At 34.0% G+C, this 23,317-nt stretch overlaps 2 long non-coding RNA genes across 2 annotated transcripts; both read left to right on the forward strand.

The window, feature by feature from the left end:
* The first annotated feature begins 4,535 nt into the window (after nucleotides 1-4,535).
* Nucleotides 4,536-5,750, forward strand: LOC136063652 (uncharacterized). The gene is made up of 2 exons (XR_010625278.1): nucleotides 4,536-4,634; nucleotides 5,357-5,750. It is a non-coding gene; the product is annotated as an uncharacterized LOC136063652 (long non-coding RNA).
* An 8,222-nt stretch (nucleotides 5,751-13,972) lies between these two features.
* Nucleotides 13,973-15,550, forward strand: LOC136063653 (uncharacterized). Its single transcript, XR_010625279.1, has 2 exons — nucleotides 13,973-14,161; nucleotides 15,079-15,550. It is a non-coding gene; the product is annotated as an uncharacterized LOC136063653 (long non-coding RNA).
* Nucleotides 15,551-23,317: the final 7,767 nt, after the last annotated feature.

Consider the following 23,317-nt stretch of genomic DNA (forward strand, 5'->3'; position numbering starts at 1 on the left):
TCTTCATATGCCAAATATGCGTAGAGCCATGCTATCAAACAGAAATTCAACTACAATAACAACTGTGTGCACCATTTTTTATGATGCCAAATACATTGAAACTCAAATTGACAATAAGTTGCCAAACAATGAATGTCCTATATTTATTTATGATGCATGAATTCTATGTTTAAATAAGAATTAATAAATAAAACTTAATATCATATATATATATATATTCTAGATATGTATTTACTACCTCACTTTGAAGGCTTCACAACATCATTATTTTATGTATTTGATTTTTAAACCAAATTTTACCACTACAAACGTGTTTCTCTTATATTTATGTTGTGTACTTCGGCCCAATTTGGCCATTTTGTCCTATTCGGTCCCATTCGATCCATTTGGTCATATTCGGTCCATTCTGTCCACTTTGGTCCTATTCGGTCTCATTCTATCTGCTTTGGTCTTATTTGCCCATTTTGCTTCTATTCGGTCCATTATGTCCACTTTGGTGATATTCAGTTCATTCGGTCTTATTTGGTCCCTTTTGGTCCTAGCCGGTCCACTTCGGTCAGTTTTGGTCTATTTAGTTCTATTCAGTCCAAATCGGTCCACTTAGGTCCTTTTAGTCTAATTCAGTCTATTTGTGTCCACTTCTGTTCATTCGGTTCATTTCAGTCCAATTCGGTCCATTTTTGGTCCACTTTGATGTATTCGGTCCATTTTTGTGCACTCAATGGGAAAAGATAGGTTTAGATTGCGAGCACCTATTATAAATCCAAATTTATTAAAAAAAAGTACTCGAGATATTATCATGTTTGATATATTCATTATTTGTGTAATACATTATGAGAATGAATGTTATATTATGATATAAAGAGAATTGCATTATTATAGTTTATAGTAACTAGACGATGTCCTGCATGATGCATGTGTACTATTTTCTATTATTGGTATCGAGGTTATTGATGTCCATTGAGTCATAATTTTGTTTTTAGACAAAACTATGGATTCATAAATTGGCTATGGTATTTTGTGTGAAATATGTATTTCTAACTAGATATTATTTGATGCTGTGCAATAAGTTTGTGGCATAAATGAGATCTCAGCCTCTCCTTACATGTATCTTTCTCCTGCCTAATAATCTGGTTGAATCCGCGCTTAACTCTAGCGGAATTATTCATATTCAATCAGAATTCTTATGAGTTAGAGCATCAACTGGTCAAATATGTATATGTTTGATTGCATATTTCTCAATTTGATATCTATCATAACATACTGGATCTAAAATGTATGTTTAAAAATGATGCCATTATTGGTGTCACCAATGATGCCATTTTGTTCTTTTGGCGACAAAATGGTTACACATCTAGTTTGATTTTATTTTTTTTACTTATTCCTTAAAATTTTTATATATAAAATTTTTCGTATATGAGATCAGTTGTGTAGGAATATTGGATTGGCCCCTTCATATACCATTACTAATTCTATGGTTGGCACTTGCAGTGAGGCTTTGAACTATTCGGAGTCGTAAAGTGACTATGGGAGTGGAAGAAGCACTAGAAGAAAAGTTCCAACTAAACCATGATCAATTGAACTGTGGTTCCTTTTAAATAGAGTCCTCAAACTAGAGTCCCCAAATTATATTTTGTACAGAAAATAAACTTATAATGAGATTATATTATATTTTGAAATAGAATTCAAATGGCAAGTAAATCTCTCCAAGTGTAATAGCATCAATGAATGTCAATCAACATCAATCATGATCAATTAGGTTCAACAAAATTAATTAACATTAATAGGTCAAATTTGGTGTCCAAGCTAAAAGAATGCTTTCTGCAGTTGGATTTTAGATGATTTTAGTTGATAGAGTAAAAGAAAAAAATGAGGGATGTTATGAAAATACAAAGAAACGACCGCCTTAGATGTGTGTTGCGATTTTCTACTTCTCAATTTACATTGTCGAGCACCATCGAAACATAGACGATAGATTTCTTTACTAATGCATATATGCAACCATATATGGTTTGGTTTTGATGGACTGAGTGTATAGTGCAGAACAAAACAAACTAGTTTTGTTTTCTGAAACTTTTAGTTTCATAATCCTGTGGATTGTGTAACTAAAACTTTTAGTTTCATAATCCTGTTGGTGTTTTCTTTGTATCGACTTTAAGAAGTCTTACCTTCTCCAATTTTTAATTAAGCACGCATTCATGATCAAATACCACAAGTTTGGCCACCATCAAATTGAATGGGAATCGCTTGGACTGACCATATCTTAGTGGGATATATATGTTAAATGAAATTTTGTCAACTTCGCCAGCTAAAAGGCAAAGTCTAGGACTAAAGATGCTCCTAACACAGAAAGATAAGCACTTTAATATTCCTGTGCAAGGTGCCTGGGTTTTGGTGACATGTGTTTGTAGCCTTTTGAACTTTGACGCATTAGTAAAAGAAAAGGACTTAAGAAACTACAGAGAAATTAAGAGACAAACATATATATGGCTGCGTATATATTGTGATATTCACTCACAGATCTCTTCCACAAGGCAAGTCTGGCAAGATGAGGTTTGACGTCAAGAGAGGCCTCCTCTGTTTTTCTTATACTTACCATCCTATTTGTTGCATCAAGCTTGGTTTTCACCGGTAAGAAAAATACTATTTTTTCCACTCTCATCTCCATAATAATAGGCATTAAAAAAATTACAAAGCTATTCAAAAAATAAAATAAACAAATGGGAGGCAAATAATCATGTACCAAATCAATAAAAAGCATTCCAATTCTTTTGGACACTAACAATTTTAATGGGTAAAACATAATAATCTAAGGAAAAATTGTAAACATGAATCCAAAGAGATAGACTATCAATTGAAAATTGGAAAAAAGAAAAAAGAAACATGGTATTTACAACCCTAGAAAAGAAAATCCAACACAAATCATAAAAAAATTGCCGCAAAAAAGAAAGAAGTTCAAGGGAAGAGGAAGAAAAACTGACCTCAAATAGACCTTCTAATTCTAGTTGTAATTTGGTGTTTGATGGAAGGGAAAGTAAACAATTCAAAACCTATATATAAAAAAATTAAGTCAGTGGGTGAATCTAATCGGTCCACTTCAGGCCATCCAATCCAGTCGGGCCAGTTTGATCCACTTCGGTCCATTTCCGTCCATTTGGTTCAATTCGGTTAATTTGGTCAATTCTGGTCCACTTTGGTCTACTCGGTCCATTTCAATCCATTCAATCCACTTTGACCCATTCTGTCCATTTGGGCCAATTCGATTTACTTCAGCCCATTTCCATCCATTTGGTCCAATCTACTCCACGTTGATCCATCCTATCAATTTCAATGTGCTTACTTAAGAACGGAAAAAGATAAGTTTGGGTTGAAAGTACTTGTTCTAAATTCGAATTTATTAATAAATATAGATCTCAAATTCATTCTAAATTCTATTAAATTTTAGCAATTTAATTTCAAATTTGTTTCACATATATTTAATGAAGAAAATGTTTTGGTTGCATACATGTTTGGAGCCCAATGGTCCAACTACCAATAAAAAGTAGCTCGTGTCTTATTATGTGCATCGCACATGACTCACTTAGTTAGTTGGATTAAGTGAGTTGTGCATTGCGCATGATAAGAATACATGTCATTTTCCTTTTGGTGGTTGGAACCTAAAATTCTAAACATATTTGAAGCCAAACTTTATAGTAAATTTATGTTATTAAATTGGGGAATTTATCTTCATCACATAAATGTTACAATCTAGGAATCTGGTTTAGGCCCAAATTTATTATTAATCAATTGCATACAATACCTTTTAAGAGTCCCCAAATTACATCAGATTACATCAAACATATAGAAGGAAAATAAACTCATAATAAGATTAAATGAATGTGATTGGTAGTCTCAAATCACACTAGTATTCTGCAGTTGGATGATGATTTTCAAGTTGATTGGAAAAAGGAAAAGAAGTAAAATGAGGGATGTTAGGAAAAAGCAAATAAACAACCACCTTAATTGGATACTGGTGGAAAAAGACCATCTCTAGTCTTCAGTGTTATAAAGTGAGTGTGACCTACCACTTCTTATCATGTATTATTCACAAACAACCCCACCTATTTGTCTCACTCATCATAAAAAATTGCAACGGAGCTAGTGCCAGTGCACTATGCTGGAGGAGTGCCATAATAAACTAATCAAGAGTGGTAAAGAAGGAAATTTCTTTACCATAATATTGAATTTCTGTCTCAATCTCTCAATCTATATTCATGCATGATGCGCTCTCTCTCCAGAGTAATGATGAGCATATTAGTGGGATATGTTTTGCGTAGTCGATACGTAAATTTATTATTGGATCTTAAAATGAAAGTTGGTCAAATTTGTTCTACTGGCATTTGGGGGCACCTGTTTGTGGCCTTCGAACTTCCCACTAAAGGCTTTGTGGCCTTTTGAACGTTGACCCCATAGTAATGGAAAATGACCGAAGAAACTGCAGAGAAACATACAAACATGTCTGGGTATATATCATGACATTCTTGTGACCAATTCTCTTCCACAAGGCAACATGAGGTTTGAGCTGAAGAGAGGCAAACTCCTTGGTTTTCTTGTACTTACCGCCCTATTTATTGCATGGAGCTTGTTTTTCACTCGTAAGACTAAGAGTAGCACTTTTTTTATTTTTAATGAATTTTATATTTATTGGCACGTATATAGTGCTATAGCTGTAAATTTTGTGTTCTTTATTAATTCCTGTGTGTTGTTAAGGTTAAATTCTACTAGTATTGGCAAGTCGTTTTCATAATGTGGTATAAATGTGACTTGAGTTTTAAGTTTTTCGTATTGGCAAGTCGTTCTCATGAATTGCTCAGTTTGCTGCCTCAACTGCAAGCTTGACTGTAGCTTAATCAATCGAGCATGCTTAACTCTTACTATGAATCTATTAATTTAACTGATCAAACCATGAGATTACTAAATTCTCAAATTTAGGCCCATGCATGCCATAAAGTTCCAGAACATATTAAAGCATTCTTAGGTCATTATCTCTGTAACTTTATTGAAGATTCAGGGGTGTTCCAAGTGAAGCTGCGACCAAGACCTACCTTAATTAAGTTGTTACTTTAGGGTTAGACATGAATTGTTGTATTTAAGCATTGAAGAAATTCACAAGTAGAGCAGCCTGTTGGAGATGTGTACGGTCATGTAAGTTCTACTATAGGTAGCAACACTACGATTGAGCCAGGATTGAAGTATAAGAAGTTCTTACAACCAAAAATTGTAGTGAAATATTATGAAGTATAATAAGATTATGTCTTTTTCACCTCCCAAATAACTGTATTTATGATATTTTTAACTTGGTATTTATATTCTCTAGATGAGAACATGAAAAAGTTAACTGAAGCAAGAGACGGGAAAGAATTGTTTGGAGTTGTCATCATAAATCAAATCAACAGCCCACCCTTACCTTGGGCAAAAGATCCATCCAAGCGCAGGCTAAGAGTGATACCAAATGGATATTCTCGAGCACGACCTCAATCACCACCACCGCCTCCTAAAAGAAACCCAGGGCCCCATCCACTCCCCTAGTGGGCAAATGCCAACGTCAAAATAGTATGTGTATTTGTTATTATGGTTCACTTGGAAGATTACAACCTACTCTAGGGAATGTGAGGTGTTACTATGTTTGGTTTGTTATTTATGCAACACAATATGGGAATGTAAGATTATAATTAAGGACATATTTGGTACATTGAATGCTAATTATGATATGAATGATAATCTTCAAATTTAAGTATAGTATTTTAGTTACAGTTCTTTAGGTTCTCTGATTACATCACTACATGTGGTGAATTTATCTAAGTACAGCATTGACGCCTTAACCTCACTTTTAACGCTAACAAAGTTTCAGTGTTATATTAAACAAAAAACCAATCAACCATTGCTGTCTCTCTCAAATCTTGACCTCCATTCCTCGTCCTCCTCCCCTCACAATCTCTCCAAGCTCCACCACACCACCATTAACATCGATCATTTACCTCACCAAAAATGTCTCTAGCATCCCTTTAAAGACCAAAACTGGCTTAACCCCAACATTTCCAACACCAGAAAAATCCAATCCAATATATATATATATATATACACACACACAAGGAAAAATCCATAAATAAATCAATCCACTAAAATCCAACATAAAAAGCAAAACTCAGAAATGAAATATTTTGACACGATAAGAGGAGGAGTGGTGTTGGTGAGTGGTGGAAGAGAGAGAAGAATGATCCATGCCAGCGGCTGGCGGGTCTGCGCTATGGGAGGACCAAAGCCAAGGTTTGCGACTGTGAGAGGAGGAGGCTTGCTGGAAACGTCGTCTCCAACTCCAGCATCGGTGTGGCAGAAGGTAGTCTCAAGATCTTTTAGGATGATGTCTCTGTGATGCCCCCAATTTGATTGATTGTGTGATGTGTGTGGGTGTGTGATGAGTCCCAAATTAGGTATTTATTTGGTAGATCTGGGCTTTATTAACAACCACAAAGAATCTCAACTGTGACTAGTCATTTTGAGGTATAGCGCAAATGTGGTTTAGTTATTAAAAGTTGGTTAAAGTATAGGCATACTTAGAAGAAGTAAAGATTTAAAAAGCTGTGCATAAACAAATTAGTTAAAAAATTAAAAGAAAAAACTATTCGAAAACAGACAAAGCATATCTTGGTGGTGTGTTTCCTGCAGTGGGATTTTAGATTATTTTTCAACTAGATAGAAGGACAGGTGAAGAAAAAGAGTGATCGCCTGGCGGGTTTGAAGGAGCACCTTGGATACTAATTGACAAGACCATCTCGGGGGCCTCGGTGTTAGCGAGGGTGACCTACCACATCCCACAATTGAAACTGGCACTGCAGCAGTAGAGGACAATGGAGACCACCGTAAATCAAACCAAACCACTCTGATTGCTATTAAATTTTTCAAGACTTTCTTATGCTATCAAACTCTATTTATTATTCACAACCACCATATCTCTTTGCCCTACTCATACTCTGACTTAAAAATTGCAACAGAGTCAGTGCACCACGCTGGTGTGGTGTGCCATATCATATATAGAGTTGTATGGGAGAGATCTATATCATATCAGTTTAGGACAAAATTGCAAAATGTCCCTTTTGGGCAAACTAAGCAGCGATTTGCCCTCTTTCTCAAACTAATTAGGAAAATGCTCATATTTTGAAACTTGATTGTCTCAAAATCGAGTTATAAAAAATAATAATTCTGGAGCCCTATAGCAGCGTTTTTAAAGACCTATAGTGACGTTTTCAGGATATATAGTGACGTTTTGTAACTTGACTTCCAATAAATCAAGTTATAGGCAATTTTTAAAACTTTTTTAACCTATAACTCGATTTTATATAAATCGAGTTACAAAACGCCACTATAGGTCCTGAAAACGTCACTATAGGCTCCTTAAAAACGCTGCTATAGGGCCTAAATTGATTTTGAGAAACTCGATTTTCAAAAGAGGGGCATTTCCCTAATTAGTTTGAGAAAGATGGCAAAACGTTGCTTAGTTTGCCCAAAAGGGGCATTTTGCAATTTTGTCCTATCAATTTATCCCATGATTTTATAATATTATACTAAATCCTAAGTTCTAAAGTTACCAAACTATTCCATTATTTGCTTATGAGACACCTTGAAAATCTTATGGAACAATAGTTAGATTATTGATTTTTTAATTAACCGAGGCATATATATGTATCCATGGCTTAGATTTTTAGATGGAGTCTTTCAAATCTCATGGAACGATGGTCAAATTATCAATTTCTTGATTACTTGTAGCATATATGTATCCATGGCTTAGTGTTTTTTATTTTATTTTATTTTTTAATTTTTTTATGGAGTCAGTTAGTAGTGTAAAACAAAACAAAGTAGTTTTGCTTTTCTGAAATGCACAAATACATCATAGGGTTAGTTAATTTACAACCTCTATATTGGTATGCATTTCGCCATGGCTCCAAGGGTAGGAAATAATGTCTTCTTTTCTTTTGGCCTTTAGAAGCCTTGCCTCCTCTAATCCTTAAGCATGTATTCATGCTCATTATTGCAACGCAAGTTAACTCTACCCATATGCCATCAGGGGTGGAACCAGGAATTTTTGTTTGGAAGGGCTGAGACCGAACTATCATATTAGTTTCTAATTCAAGAAAAACTCAAAGTACCACATTTGTACATACATATACACATACATACATATGTATGCATGTATATATCTTAGTACATTAGTTTTTATATTTTTAAGTCATAAATTTTTAATTCCAAAGTGATATAAATATATACATATTTATTGTATACAAAATTTATATGTCTACAAGATTATCTTATTTGAAAACTTTACATCTTTCTAAACTTTACATAATATAAACAAATTTTCTAATTTGTTATAGACATGTATTACAAATATTCAAGATTGGTTTTTCCAAATGTCAAATACAAAGACAATTTGAGTAGAAGCCAATATGGAATTCAAAATAGTGAATAAAACCTATCAATTGGGTAAAATAAATTAAAGGAAAGAAAATAAAATCATAAACCATAAGAAAAATTAATAGAAATGAAAAATGAGAGGAAGAGTTTTATACCTCTCAAAAAAATCTATGGTGACTAGCTTTTAATTTTGCTAGAGAACACAATGTTACCAATACCATTTTTATTTTTGGCCTCTTTTAAAGGGTATTGAAGAGAGCTTAAGCTAATGATGAGAGATTTTTTGGGAGGCTAGTAAGGAAAATGAAGTTGAAAAAAGTGGTAGTGAAGGTGATGAAGTTAATAAAGGAACCTATTACTAAAAAAAAAAAAAAAAAACTAACCACTGACTAACGTGTTGGGACTTAGGAGGGGCATGGAGAAAGTTTTACAAAATTTAGTCTAATTAGGAGGGGGACAAGGACAAGTCATAGGTGGGGGGCCCAATATTTTTGGTTTGGGGGCCTAAGTCTTACAAAACTAAATATTATCTCAAATTTTACCTTTTAAAAATCATATTTTAGTAATTTGGGGGGCCTTGGCCCCCACTACGTTGCACTTAGTTCCGCCCATGCCACGAGATTAGCCCCCTTCAAATTGAATGGAAAAAAGTCAATATGTATGTAGAAATATCGGGGGATTTAAATAACAATGTTCGTTATTTAAACAATATAATACGTATTTTTACAATACCTTTTTATTTACACGTATTTTTATAACACTTAAATAATGTTACTAGAACAAATATTATCAAATGGGCTATTGCGTTGGATTTTAAAAGAAAGTTTGTCAACTTAGAACCATTAATGGACAATTTCAAATTGACCCAGCAAAGGGAAAATGACCATAAGATGTGTGGGCTTGAAACGGAACCGTAGCAGACGAATTATATACATGAATATGGCTGCGTGTATATATATGTATATTGTGAAATTCAAGCATCTCTTCCACAAGGCAAGATGAGGTATGAGGTGGTCAAAAGAAACATTCTCCTTTGTTTTCTCGTACTCACCACCCTATTTCTTGCATGGAGCTTGTTTTTCACCGGTAAGATCGAGCAGAAGCATTTTTTCTATAAATTTTTATATTGTTTGGCATGTATACAAAGCTATATATAGCTTGAAGTTTTGTGTTGTTTCTTTGTGTGTATGTGTGTGAAGGATAAAGAGAGAGAGATATTGAGAGCCTTTTCATTCAATAGCTTTGTATACACCTTCATGATAGATGCAAATCAATACCTAACACGTGTACAGAAAATACTAGCAGCAAAACATTTTTTTTACCACACCTCTCCAATATTCAATAGGAATTAGGCCTTTTAACCTTTTAAATAGGAGGAAGAATGGAGATAGAGTTCTTACTTAGATTACTTGTTCTAATACTATAATAAATTATCATTTGTTTTAAAATTTTAAATTATTATAAAATCATGAATTTAATCAATAGCTGTTATTTTAACAAGTTTAATTTCCATAAGATGATACGGTGATGAACGTTTGTGATGCATGATTTCTAAATTTTAACTGAACTATGAGGCAGACTAGCCTTAGAACCCAAAATTGTAATGGAATATTACAAAGTACAATACAAGGCTACTACAAATGGATGTCCTCTTTACTTCCAAATTTACCGTGATGAAATTGCAATTGACACCAGTTTCAGCTTTTTTATTTTCTCAAAAAAAAAAACCCTCAAATTTAGGATGTGAATCCCTAAAGCTTTGGAATTATTTTTACTGTCAGCTTCTAGCTCACTTTTGACCTCGAAAATGATTTTTTCTTAATTTGTGGTAAACTAAAAGGTTTTAGATATTCGAGTTTTCTTTCTGTGATTTCAAGAATCAAGTCAATTGCACATATGTGCAAGAAGTTATTTAGATAAGCGATAGAAATTTTATTAGATAAAGTATGAGAAACATTACATAAGAACCCTATAACATCAATACAGGGGAAATCAGACCTATTCTGCAGAAAACAGCCAATTATGCAGAAAACAACAGTGTGCACAAACAACACTGTAAAGAAAACACATTGTGCAGAATAAGAACTTTACAAAAACCAACCAATTCTGCAGAAAACAACACTGTACAGAAACAAACATTGTGCAGAAGAACAACACTGTACAGAAAACAACACTATGCAGAAAACACTACCGGGTAGAAAAACAACAGATATGTAGAAAAATTAGAACCCGTGGACGTACAATACTAAAATAGCAACATAAATATATAGAACAAATCATTGAGCACCTACCAACCTCTGAAACTCCTGTAGAAAACCGATTGCTCCATCAAGAATAACCTTTGGATGGGTTTGGATATGCTCAAAATAAAATTTATTTCAAGCATTCCAAATTGCCCAAACAGTCAATGCCCATCTTTCTAACTCTTGCTGTGGAAGTTTATCCAATAGACATTGAAAGAGCATGAAAATATCGTGAGCATTATTAGGACATTTCTAAAGCTTCCCTTGACAGAGGGCCTAAACATTTCTTGCAAAAGGACATTCCCAAAGTAGATGAGCAGATTCTATTTTTGACTTATTCAATACTTCAAAAATCATGCTTCAATGGATGTCTAATCTACATTTGGGATGACAAATGGCTCCCAAGCCCCTCAACCTACAAAGTCATCTCTCCTCCTCGCCCTTATGAGGACTACCCCATGGTCTCATCTCTTATTAATCCAATGACTAGATGGTGGAAGTTTGAGACTAACCGTGCCCTCTTCCTCCCTTTTAAGGCTAATATCATTTTAAAAATCTCCCTAAGTTACAATCTTCCTGATGACAAGCTCATTTGGATAGGGAATAAGAGGGGTGAGTTCACAGTTAAGAGTGCCTATTTTGTCGCAAGCAAACTCCTTGACTCAAGGGATGAAGGGGAATGTTCCTCTAGTGATTCAAATGCTAGGATTTGGAGGAAAATCTGGTCTCTAAAGCTTCCGGAAAAAATCAAGATTTTCTCTTGGCGTGCTTGTGTAAATGGCCTTCCCGTACTCACTAAGATGGCTGCTAAAGGTATTCGAACTTGCTGTGTTTGTCCAATCTGTGATGAGGCGCCTAAAAGCCTTTTTCATGCGTTAATCTCTTGTGATTTTGCTCTTTCGGTGTGGTCCCTTTGGAATGATTGCCCCATTGATTTGCTGCTAAAAGCAACAGATTTCAATGATTTAGTGCTCCATCTTTGCTCTTCTTCGTCTGCTTTGTGCTTGGAATTTTTCTTTGCAATTGCTTGGTCGATTTGGTGCAATAGGAACTAGCTCATCCACAATGAGAACAGTATGCTGCCTTTGCAAGTTTTGGAGATAGCTAAGAGCTTGGTCGAGGATTTCAGGGAGGCCTTCTTGTGGGACTTTCCCTTTCCTCCGTCCCCACAATGTGGCTAGGTTGCTCCCCTGTCGGGCTATTTCAAGGTAAATGTGGATGGTGCCTCCTCCCTTGATGGCAATGGTGTCTCTAGTGTAGGAGTTGTCATTCGAGACGAGTTGGGTGTGATTATTGCTGCACTCTGTAAGGCTCTGCCCATGCACTACCCAACAGAGTGGTCATAATTTTTGGCTTTGGAGCACGATGTTCTCTTAGCTCAAGAATTGAACCTTTCGAAGGTGATCTTCAAATCTGATGCCTCTTCGGTCATTGTAGTAGTTTCTCAAGTCAGCAATGGTGGCATAATGGGACATCTTGTGCAAAGCATTTAGTCCGCGGCGACTGTTTTCGTTTGCTGTAAGTTCTATCACGTGAAAAAGGATTACAACAGGGCTGCTCATGAGCTAGCCCAATTTTCTAAGTGTAGTCAAGCTTCTAATCTCTAGAGGGGTGTTATCCTGCCCTGTTTAGTTCACTTATGTCAATTTGGCCTAAGTTGTTTATGTTAGCTTTTGGCCTCTGTTGTACTCATTTTCTTGTGTTAATGAAATACAAGTTTCTCTTCAAAAAAAAAAATTGATATTGACCATTGGATTCTCCTTGCTACATGTTTGAATCATTAACTGACTGGTTTTAATCTCATACAAGACAAAAATATATGTAATGAGTATATTAAATATTTCAAACTCATATATTTACATGTAATTAAACATGAAATTAATGTGATGTTGCCTACCAAAACTAAGATAATAGTGTAGTTTTAAGCAATCAACATTGATACCAAAACTAATGTCGGACAATAAATTCTAGGAGGGTGGAGGTTGTGTTTGAGAAACTAAGTGTGCGAAGGGCGTTTGCGCTTCTCAAATGCAAGTCTTGCGTTTTTTTTTTTTTTTTTTTTTTTTTTTTTTTTTTTTCAGCCGAAATCTTTGACTTTTTCTGTGAGTTCAAACCGGGTTTTGCTAGGGGAATAGTGCACCTTCCATTCATCATCCTCTGTTCTCAACTTCATGTTTGACTAAGTCAATCCCCACACAGCCAATCAAGGCCAAACATGCCATCCTCATTATTCGTAATTATCTTATTTATAATATACAATATTGTGCAATGTATTTTTCATATAATTTTTAACTGTTGCGCGAATTGTGGACTATTTGGCCACACAATCCAACATGTTCTGCACACGACACACCGACTCCCATCAAAACCAAGCCATGGCTTCATATATGCCTAAGTTAAGAAATCGATCGTCTAAGGCGTCTAAGTTTTGGTAGAGCTCGAGGATGTAAATTGAAAAGTTGAAAGTAGCAAAACAAAACTTCCTGATCGATGGTCTTGTCAACGAGTATCCAACGTGCCGTTGCTTCTCTGTATTTTCCAACATCTCTCATTTTCTTTCTTTTTGTCCTTTACTCTATCAAGTAAAATCATCTAAATTCCAACCGTAGAAAACATACTTATATTGGACACCAAATTTGACCTATTGATTGTAATTATCTTGTTGAACCTAATTGATTGTGATTGATGTTGATTGACATTAATTGATTGATGCTGTTAGACCTAGAAGAAGATTTGATTGCTATTTGAATTCTATTTCAAAATTGGGTTAGCTTAACGTATGTCTAGCATATATTAATTATATATTTTTAGAAATATTTTATAAAAAATTGATTATTTTAAAATAGTTTAATAATGTAAGGGATACGTTAGTAAAACCCTTCAAAATATAATATAATTATAATTTCATTATAAGTTTATTTTCTTTACATGATGTAATTTGGGGACAATTTTTAGAGGACTCCATTTAAAAGAAACCAAAGCTCAATTGATCATGTCCAAGTGCGGTTTCCTAGTTCATATATCCCTTTCCTTTATTCTTTTTTAAGGTTTATTTGGATACAGCTGAAAATTAAAAATTAAAAATTGAAAAATAATGTAGCAAAATAATTAAATGTGTAAATAGTTCCATAAGACCTATTTCTAATGAAAAAAATTATTGAAAAGTGAAATTTGTAAATGTGTAAACAACCGTTTGTACTGTGCACTGTTTCCGGAAAAAGTCAAAAATTTTGGCTTAAAAAGAAAAAAAAAAAAAGAAAAAGAAACCTGCGCTTCTGGGAAGCGCGCACTATGGGAAAGGACTAAGGAAACTGCAGAGAAAAAGGCAAAACAAACACGGCTGGGTATGTATATAATATGTATTGTGATATTCACCCACGCATTTCTTCCACAAGGTATCATGAATTCTGAGGTCAAGAGAGGTCTACTCCTTGGTCTTCTTCTACTTGCATGGAGCTTGCTTTTCGCAAGTAAGTCTGTTTCAGAGTAGCAATTTTTTCTATAGATTTTATATTGTTTGGCATGTATATATAGCTATAGCTACAAATTTTCTGTTCTTTATTTGTGTGTGTACGATAAAGAGAGAGGCATGGTATGGTGAGCCTTTCATTCAAACTGAATAGCAAACATGTATTCAAAAACAAAAACAAAAAGCGTCATTTTTTTTAAAAGGGTAAATACTTACACATTAGATGGCTGCAAAATGAAAAATCTATTATGGTTCATTTGTGCTCTTAAAATGTTCTGATACAGATTGAAAAAACTAGTTTAGAAGTCTTGTTAAGTTTTCACTAGAATTATTAATTAATTATCAACTTATTTCAATTATGTAATCCATAATATAATTATATTTTATCATAGTTCAAGACGCACATAATCATAAAACAAGAAAATATAAAAGTAATACAACAAGATTTGGTGATAAAATGGAAAATCGATAAAATAGCTCTTCAAAGGAAATCCCAATATGGGAACAAAGACAGTCCTACAGAAAATTTAGGATGTAGAAACAATTACTCCGTCCCTGACTGACTCCCTGTGAATGACAGAAAGACATGTAGGGATCGAGGGGAGGGAGAGCTTACTTTCTGGAAAAAAAGAAAAGAAAAGGGAGATCTTTACTTTCAAATTTTAATATGATATTTTCACTTGTCAGTATCAATATTTCATAAACTTCACTATCTTCAATTGAAAAACTCGCTACGTAGATTAGTCTTGCAATAATTTAATTTAATAAATATATTTATGAAATATGGAAAATTATGAAGAGACTACCAGAGATTTTTCTTGTCATTTAAGCCATATTTATTTTCAGCTGTACTTTGTTTATGATCTTTCAAATTGTATTGTCTAAATATGTTTCGGTAATTCCTTTGATGACAATCAGGTGACCAACCTTTCAACTGCCCATTTCGAACCAAATGTTTTGTTGTTCCTCAATCACCGCCGCCAGCTCCTAAGGGGGCCAAGAGACATATACCGTAATAGTCCTTCCAATATAGGGAGTTTATATAAAAGAATGTAGTGGAATGATATGTAGTATATATTTTATGTGGAGTGCCTAGGGTTTATAAGGAAAAAAAAAGAAAAAAGAATAGAGACAAATATAAAAATTTGATGTAGAACAAGTGTTTTTAGACTTTCTTTTAAGAATTTGGATATTTAAAAGTCAAGGCGTTAATAGATGTGTAATTAAGTAATCTTTTTTATTTATTTATTATTTTTATCTTAGCTATTTTATTTGGGTAATTTGGTCTTTAGCAAATGTGAATGAAATTTAAGGGTATTTTTGTAAATTTCATTTTCAAGAGAACAATCAGAAACCCTGAACGGCTTCTATATAAATATGTATTTTTCTAGACTGAATTCTCAAATAATTTCTTTAATTTTTGGTGGATAATATTCCAGAATTTTTTTTTTCTTGATTCATCAAGATTTCATTAAGTTAGAATGATATTTAGCCTCATGCGATTCCATTTTGCATTATAAGGTGAACATGAATAATGTATTGCTATATCTTTGTTGGGCAACTATGCAAAGTGCATTCGAAGGCTTATATGTTGTGCAAACAATTTAGAAATTTGAAGGCTTCCATATATATCTTTAAGGAATACATAAGTTAATTTGTATTACTCCATGTTGGGTCTTTGCAACCTTACCACGTGTAGAGATTGGATTGACTTGTCTTTTCAATTTAAGGGTGTGTTTGGATACTGCTTATTTTACTGAAACTGAAAAATTATTATTGAAAGTACTGTAGATAAATATAAAAGTTAATTGAAACAGTACAATAGGGTCTATAAATAGTGCCAAAAAGTGCAATAGGGCCCATGAATAGTAGCAAAAATAAGTTTAATAGTGAAATAATTTTAATTTTTAATCCTAACCCAAACGCACACTAAGTGTATATGTGTGTGAAGTTCTCTCCTGGAGGGTTGAACTCCGATCCTTGCCTCCACACCCCACAAGCACTTATATCTGTGAAGTGACTATTACACTGAAGGTGTGTGGTGGTATTTTGTATGAACTACTAAACACAAATAAAAGTGACCGGCAAATGCAAGAAAAAATTAACATGTAGAATATTAATGAGGGATGGGTTAGTGTGCGCTAATGCTAGTGTTTTCTAGTTCTTATTGCATTTTGGAAGTGAAAGAAAAAAAATCCTCCAACCGAAGAGAGGCATGGTATGGTGAGCCTTTCATTCAAACTGAATAGCAAACATGTATTCAAAAACAAAAACAAAAAGCGTCATTTTTTTTAAAAGGGTAAATACTTACACATTAGATGGCTGCAAAATGAAAAATCTATTATGGTTCATTTGTGCTCTAAAAATGTTCTGATACAGATTGAAAAAACTAGTTTAGAAGTCTTGTTAAGTTTTCACTAGAATTATTAATTAATTATCAACTTATTTCAATTATGTAATCCATAATATAATTATATTTTATCATAGTTCAAGACGCACATAATCATAAAACAAGAAAATATAAAAGTAGTACAACAAGATTTGGTGATAAAATGGAAAATCGATAAAATAGCTCTTCAAAGGAAATCCCAATATGGGAACAAAGACAGTCCTACAGAAAATTTAGGATGTAGAAACAATTACTCCGTCCCTGACTGACTCCCTGTGAATGACAGAAAGACATGTAGGGATCGAGGGGAGAGAGAGCTTTCTTTCTGGAAAAAAAGAAAAGAAAAGGGAGATCTTTACTTTCAAATTTTAATATGATATTTTCACTTGTCAGTATCAATATTTCATAAACTTCACTATCTTCAATTGAAAAACTCGCTTTGTATATTAGTCTTGCAATATTTAATTTAATAAATATATTTATGAAATATGGAAAATTATGAAGAGACTACCAGAGATTTTTCTTGTCATTTAAGCCATATTTATTTTCAGTTGTACTTTGTTTATGATCTTTCAAATTGTATTGTCTAAATATGTTTCGGTAATTCCTTTGATGACAATCAGGTGACCAACCTTTCAACTGCCCAATACGAACCAAATGTCTTGTTGTTCCTAAATCACCGCCACCACCTCCTAAGCGGGCCAAGGGACATATACCGTAATAGTCCTTCCAATATTTCATGTATTAGACATCTCTTATACTACATATAGGGAGTTTATATAAAAGAATGTAGTGGAATGATATGTAGTATATATTTTATGTAGAGTGTCTAGGGTTTATAAGGAAAAAAAAAAATGAATAGAGACAAATATAAAAATTTGATGTAGAACAAGTGTTTCTAGACTTTCTTAAGAATTTGGATATTTAAAAGTCAAGGCGTTAATAGATGTGTAATTAAGTAATCTTTTTTTTTTTTTTAATTTTATCTTAGCTATTTTATTTGGGTAATTTGGTCTTTAGCGAATGTGAATGGAATTTAAGTGTATTTTTGTAAATTTTATTTTCAAGAGAACAATCAGAAACCCCCTGAACGACTTCTATATAAATATGTATTTTTCTAGACTGAATTCTCAAATAATTTCTTTAATTTTTGGTGGATAATATTCCAGAATTTTTTTTCTTGATTCATCAAGATTTCATTAAGTTAGAATGATATTTAGCCTCATGCGTTTCCATTTTGCATTATAAGGTGAACATGAATAATGTATTGCTATATCTTTGTTGGGCAACTATGCAAAGTGCATTCGAAGGCTTATATGTTGTGCAAACAATTTAGAAATTTGAAGGCTTCCATATATATCTTTAAGGAATACATAAGTTAATTTGTATTACTCCATGTTGGGTCTTTGCAACCTTACCACGTGTAGAGATTGGATTGACTTGTCTTTTCAATTTAAGGGTGTGTTTGGATACTGCTTATTTTACTGAAACTGAAATATTATTATTGAAAGTACTGTAGATAAATATAAAAGTTAATTGAAATAGTACAGTAGGGTCTATAAATAGTGTCAAAAAGTGTAATAGGGCTCATGAATAGTAGCAAAAATAAGTTTAATAGTGAAATAATTTTAATTTTTAATCCTAACCCAAACGCACACTAAGTGTATATGTGTGTGAAGTTCTCTCCTGGAGGGTTGAACTCCGATCCTTGCCTCCACACCCCACAAGTACTTATATCTGTGAAGTGACTATTACACTGAAGGTGTGTGGTGGTATTTTGTATGTACTACTAAACACAAATAAAAGTGACCGGCAAATGCAAGAAAAAATTAACATGTAGAATATTAATGAGGGATGGGTTAGTGTGCGCTAATGCTAGTGTTTTCTAGTTCTTATTGCATTTTGGAAGTGAAAGAAAAAAAAATCCTCCAACCGAAGACAGCGTCAGCTGTAAACGGACTTGCATTTAACGTGGATTTGAGGTTTATGGGGATCTAAAGATTCTAAACACATTCAACAGATTTATAAGCATCCAACCTCACACAGTGTATATTTAGCAATTTGCACAGTACCCTATCTATGGGCTCATGGGTTTTGCAAATACAGCAAGCTCGCTTCCAAAATTTCCCATTGAATTCAAAATTGGTAGAGAAAAAATCCTTTCTTGCCCTCCCAACCAGCTTGGTTGGACCACACTTGCATGTGTTTGGATTGGGCTACTTTGCCCATCAAAGTCTTGTCCAGTATTGAGGATTAGGCCTTCAATAACCTTTGGTCCCAAGAGGAGTGATGCTTGCTTTGTTGGGCTTTATTGTAATGGGCCTCCAACACCTCCCTAATCTAGAACATCTAACTTTTCAACAATTAACTTTGTTTAGATCTATGTAATTTGCTATCCTCCACAAAATCAATTAAAGTTTTGGGCTTGTGGGCTATGGGCCACGTATATTTGGTAGATCTCCTTGGAAACTATTACCTTCCACATTTGATGCTTCTAATAACTTGTCATACCAAATAAGTTGAATCTTCCTTCCATGAAAGTTAAAAAACTTAAATCTAGCAGAGTCAATACTTAATCCTCTATGATCTTTTCCAAAAAAAAAAAAAAATCCTCTATGATCAATGCCACTTGCACGGGAGAGAAAGCACATCAGAATTTCATTTTGATTAACCAAACATTAGTTTTGTTCAACTAGCTAGTTTCTATTTGGAGGAAAGCACATATATATCACACTTGATTTCTCTATTTCAAGTGACGAAAGAAAGAAGGATATGGATTCCAATAAACATCGAGAAGTGAGAACTGAAGGTTGCTTTCCAATAACATACCACCCCCCATAAGCCATAACTGGTAGTTGTAGGTTGGGTCATTACCGGGGTTGTTTGGATTTTGGTGTTTCCATCACTTATCACTCTGTTTTCATCACTCATAACTTAAAAATGGTGGGACCCACGAAGAGGAAGTCTATTTCACTGTATTTTCAAGTTTTGTTTCCCCATCACTCAATTCTCTAATTTTTGAGTGATAAGTTATGGAAACTGGAAACAAGTTGTGAATGTTTTCAAGTTACGGAAATTGAGTTATGATGGCAATCTTGTAAATACACACACATTGAGGGACCCACTAGCCGCAACTTTTAACTTCACATCAATGGCTCCTTCATGTGTTGAACTTATGTGATCATTTCACACCACAAAAAGTGATGACTGGGTCCCACAAAAAGTTTGGATTTTGAAGTTATCAGAAGTTGGAAACAAGTGCCAAACATGCCACCTTAACAAGTTGGGGTATTTTCAATGACGAGTGATGAGTGATGACATTTTTATAACCAAACAACTAATGTCTCAGCATTGTAAAGTTAATATTCCAACCTTGACCAAGGAAAAGTAAAAGAAATATAGCTCTGATTGAGGACTGAGGAGGGTTTGATCAAGTTTTCCATATGAGTGTACCAAACTGGTAAAGACTAAGACAATGTGACAAAAGAAAGAAGGATATGGATTCCAATAAACATCGAGAAGTGAGAACTGAAGGTTGCTTTCCAATAACATACCACCCCCCATAAGCCATAACTGGTAGTTGTAGGTTGGGTCATTATGGGGGTTGTTTGGATTTTGGTGTTTCCATCACTCATCATTCTGTTTTCATCACTCATAACTTAAAAATGGTGGGATCCACGGAGAGGAAGTCTGTTTCGCTGTATTTTCAAGTTTTGTTTCCATTACTCAATTCTCTAATTTTTGAGTGATAAGTTATGGAAACTGGAAACAAGTTGTGAATGTTTTCAAGTTACGGAAACTGAGTTATGATGGCAATCTTGTAAATACACACACGTTGAGGGACCCATTAGCCGCAACTTTTAACTTCACATCAACGGCTCCTTCATGTGTTGAACTTACATGATCATTTCACATCACAAAAAGTGATGACTGGGTCCCACAAAAAGTTTGGATTTTGAAGTTATTAGAAGTTGGAAACAAGTGGTAAACATGCCACCTTAACAAGTTGGGGTATTTTTAGTGATGAGTGATGAGTGATGACATTTTTATAACCAAACAGCTAATGTCTCAGCATTGTAAAGTTAATATTCCAACCTTGACCAAGGAAAAGTAAAAGAAATATAGCTCTGATTGAGGACTGAGGAGGGTTTGATCAAGTTTTCCATATGAGTGTACCAAACTGGTAAAGACTAAGACAACGTGTTCAAATGAACTGCAACAAATTGACACGTCTGGACTTTGGACTAGTACTCGATGTGGGACTCAGCTTTAATATCAACTCATTATTCTCATTTCATTTCTTTTCTTTTTTTCCTTGACTTAGGATTTTAGATTTACTAGTCGCTAACTTGTGCGATGCATGGAAAAACTATTGACTATGAAAAAAAAATCCAACAATAAAAGAAAAATAGTTATCACATATACAATGTTGTTGACAGTGTGAAACAGCCTTAAAATTTTTCATTTTGTTGCCTTAGTAAATGAAAAATATCAATTAAAAAAAATTTAAATAAAAATTAGGATTCCAAACACGTAATATCCTCAATTATCCAATAAATGTTGCAATGTTAAAATAACAATTTGTAATCAATTGAAAGACAAAAAATGTTTTTCATAATTTTTTGTAATTTGTTTTTTCAATTTTAAATGACTTTTTGTACCTTCTTCTTTTGTTGCTTCGTATTAGTCATTGAATAACTTATTTTGTTCTCCTTGAGTGCAAATGTTAAAAGTATGGCATCCTTAATGAAGTGTTTGTGCTTTCTAACATTCTTATGTCTCGAAAAGTTCATATAAATAACTAAACCTTCTTACGGATTAGACAATAGAAAACACCTAAGAATATGTTATAATCGTCATGATCATGATCATTATCTCATACTATACAGCATATACAAATTGCACAGACTATATATGACATTTTACAATTCAGCATTCAGCTTGAAATGCAGTGGCCCTTTCTTTCTTCCAATGTAAACGCACTGCATCTTAGGGCTGGCAGAGCCAATTAAATTGACCTTATTAAACACTTTCGTATCATCAAAAAAAGGCCATTCATGCATAAAATGTAATGGTCGACATTGAAACTGAAAAGATGAGCTGGAGAATTGAGATTGTTAATTTCAGGCCCATCAGTGGACCTTCCGATCACATGTAATTGTTGGACACTTCTTAAGCAAGGAGGGTATAGACAATGCACAGATCACATGACATTACAGCTTCAATATTTATAGATTCAATTTATTTACAGAGGATCCATTGTCTCTTGAAGACTTGATAGCTACCTCTCATTTTATTCTAAGATTTTCGTAGGTCATTTATGGCATGAAACAAAGGGCTCATGCAATTGCAGCAGGATTTGAAACCCATTGAATTTAGATCAACTATTCATACTTATAACAGTAGAATAATAACTGTCTGTCAGCCATTAATATCACAAAGTTTGTGCTGGATATTTTAGTTAGATTTCCCAGCAAATAGATATGAAAGACAATATGTTTAAAACAGGGCATTCCCATCACAATTAGAAACCTAAAATAAACTTAGAGCATCCACAGCAGTGGAGCTAAATTTTTAGCTTTTTAGCTACACAAAAAGTCACTTTATTTATTTTACCTTCTCACATCCTACAACAGTGAAGCCATTTTAGCTTTTAACACAAAAAAATAATATAAACACTACAATACAATAATATAAACACGACAACAAAATAATATTTCATTCAACCACCAACACATAACCACAACCACCATCAAACCCATAAAAATCACTGCATAACCACAACCCTGCCGTGCCTATCAAAACCAGTGAAGAAGAACAAAAAAAGAAAGCAGAAAAATCAACACAGCCAAATAGAAACACAAGCACAGCCTGATCCCAACTGTCCGATCTGGACTCTAATCGGAGTTCTTTTTATATGTCCGGAGGTGATAATCAAATGGCCGCGGCCCAGCCCAGCCCAGACCAGACTTGTACTAGTACGCCAAGTTCAGTCCATCAATGGCAATAATCGTGGTGGTGTTGATCGCTGCTTCTTTCTTCATGGGCTTTTTCTCGATCTATATTCGCCACTGTTCTTAGGGCCCGGCCAATTCGAACAGCGTCCGAATGAGAGGCCTCTCTTGACACGCGGCCACGGCTGGGCTCGTGTAGATCGGCGATGGATCTGTGGAGGAAGAAAGAAGGGTTTGGAGGAAGAAAGAAGAGATGGAGAGGCAATGAGGAGAGAGACACGGAGAAAGGACAGGAAAGAAAGAATAAAAAAAAAAAAAAAAAAGTAGTGTGAACATAGAATAAAAAATTATTTTCTTTTTAGCTTTCAGCTACAGTGCACATCTATAGATAGATGTGCACTATAGCAAGAAGGTAGAAAATTTTAAGTATAACTCCACTACTGCAACCTTCTTTTTTGTGTTTTGGTGTAGCTAAAATAGCTATATAGCTATTTAGCTACACCGCTGCAAATGCTCTAAAAGCTCAAGTAACCAACACCCAATCGTGCATAAATTACAATAAGAATTCAGACATTGGCAGCCATACGTGAACCTAGATAAGAATTCACATAATTAAATCCAATAACTCGATTATTGGAAGCACCTATCCAGAGCTACACGCCATAGTTATAATGATATCACGAATGTGAAAAGACTAAATTACCAAAGCCAGTCGGGTAAATTATATGTCAAACGGTACTTGTATTATGATATTTTCATACCCTAACACTATCAACTACTAATATTTTATATGGCAAATACTTCTGATATAAAA

This window comes from Quercus suber, unplaced genomic scaffold, assembly GCF_002906115.3.
Source record: "Quercus suber isolate HL8 unplaced genomic scaffold, Cork oak 2.0 scaffold_551, whole genome shotgun sequence".
NCBI lineage: Eukaryota > Viridiplantae > Streptophyta > Magnoliopsida > Fagales > Fagaceae > Quercus > Quercus suber.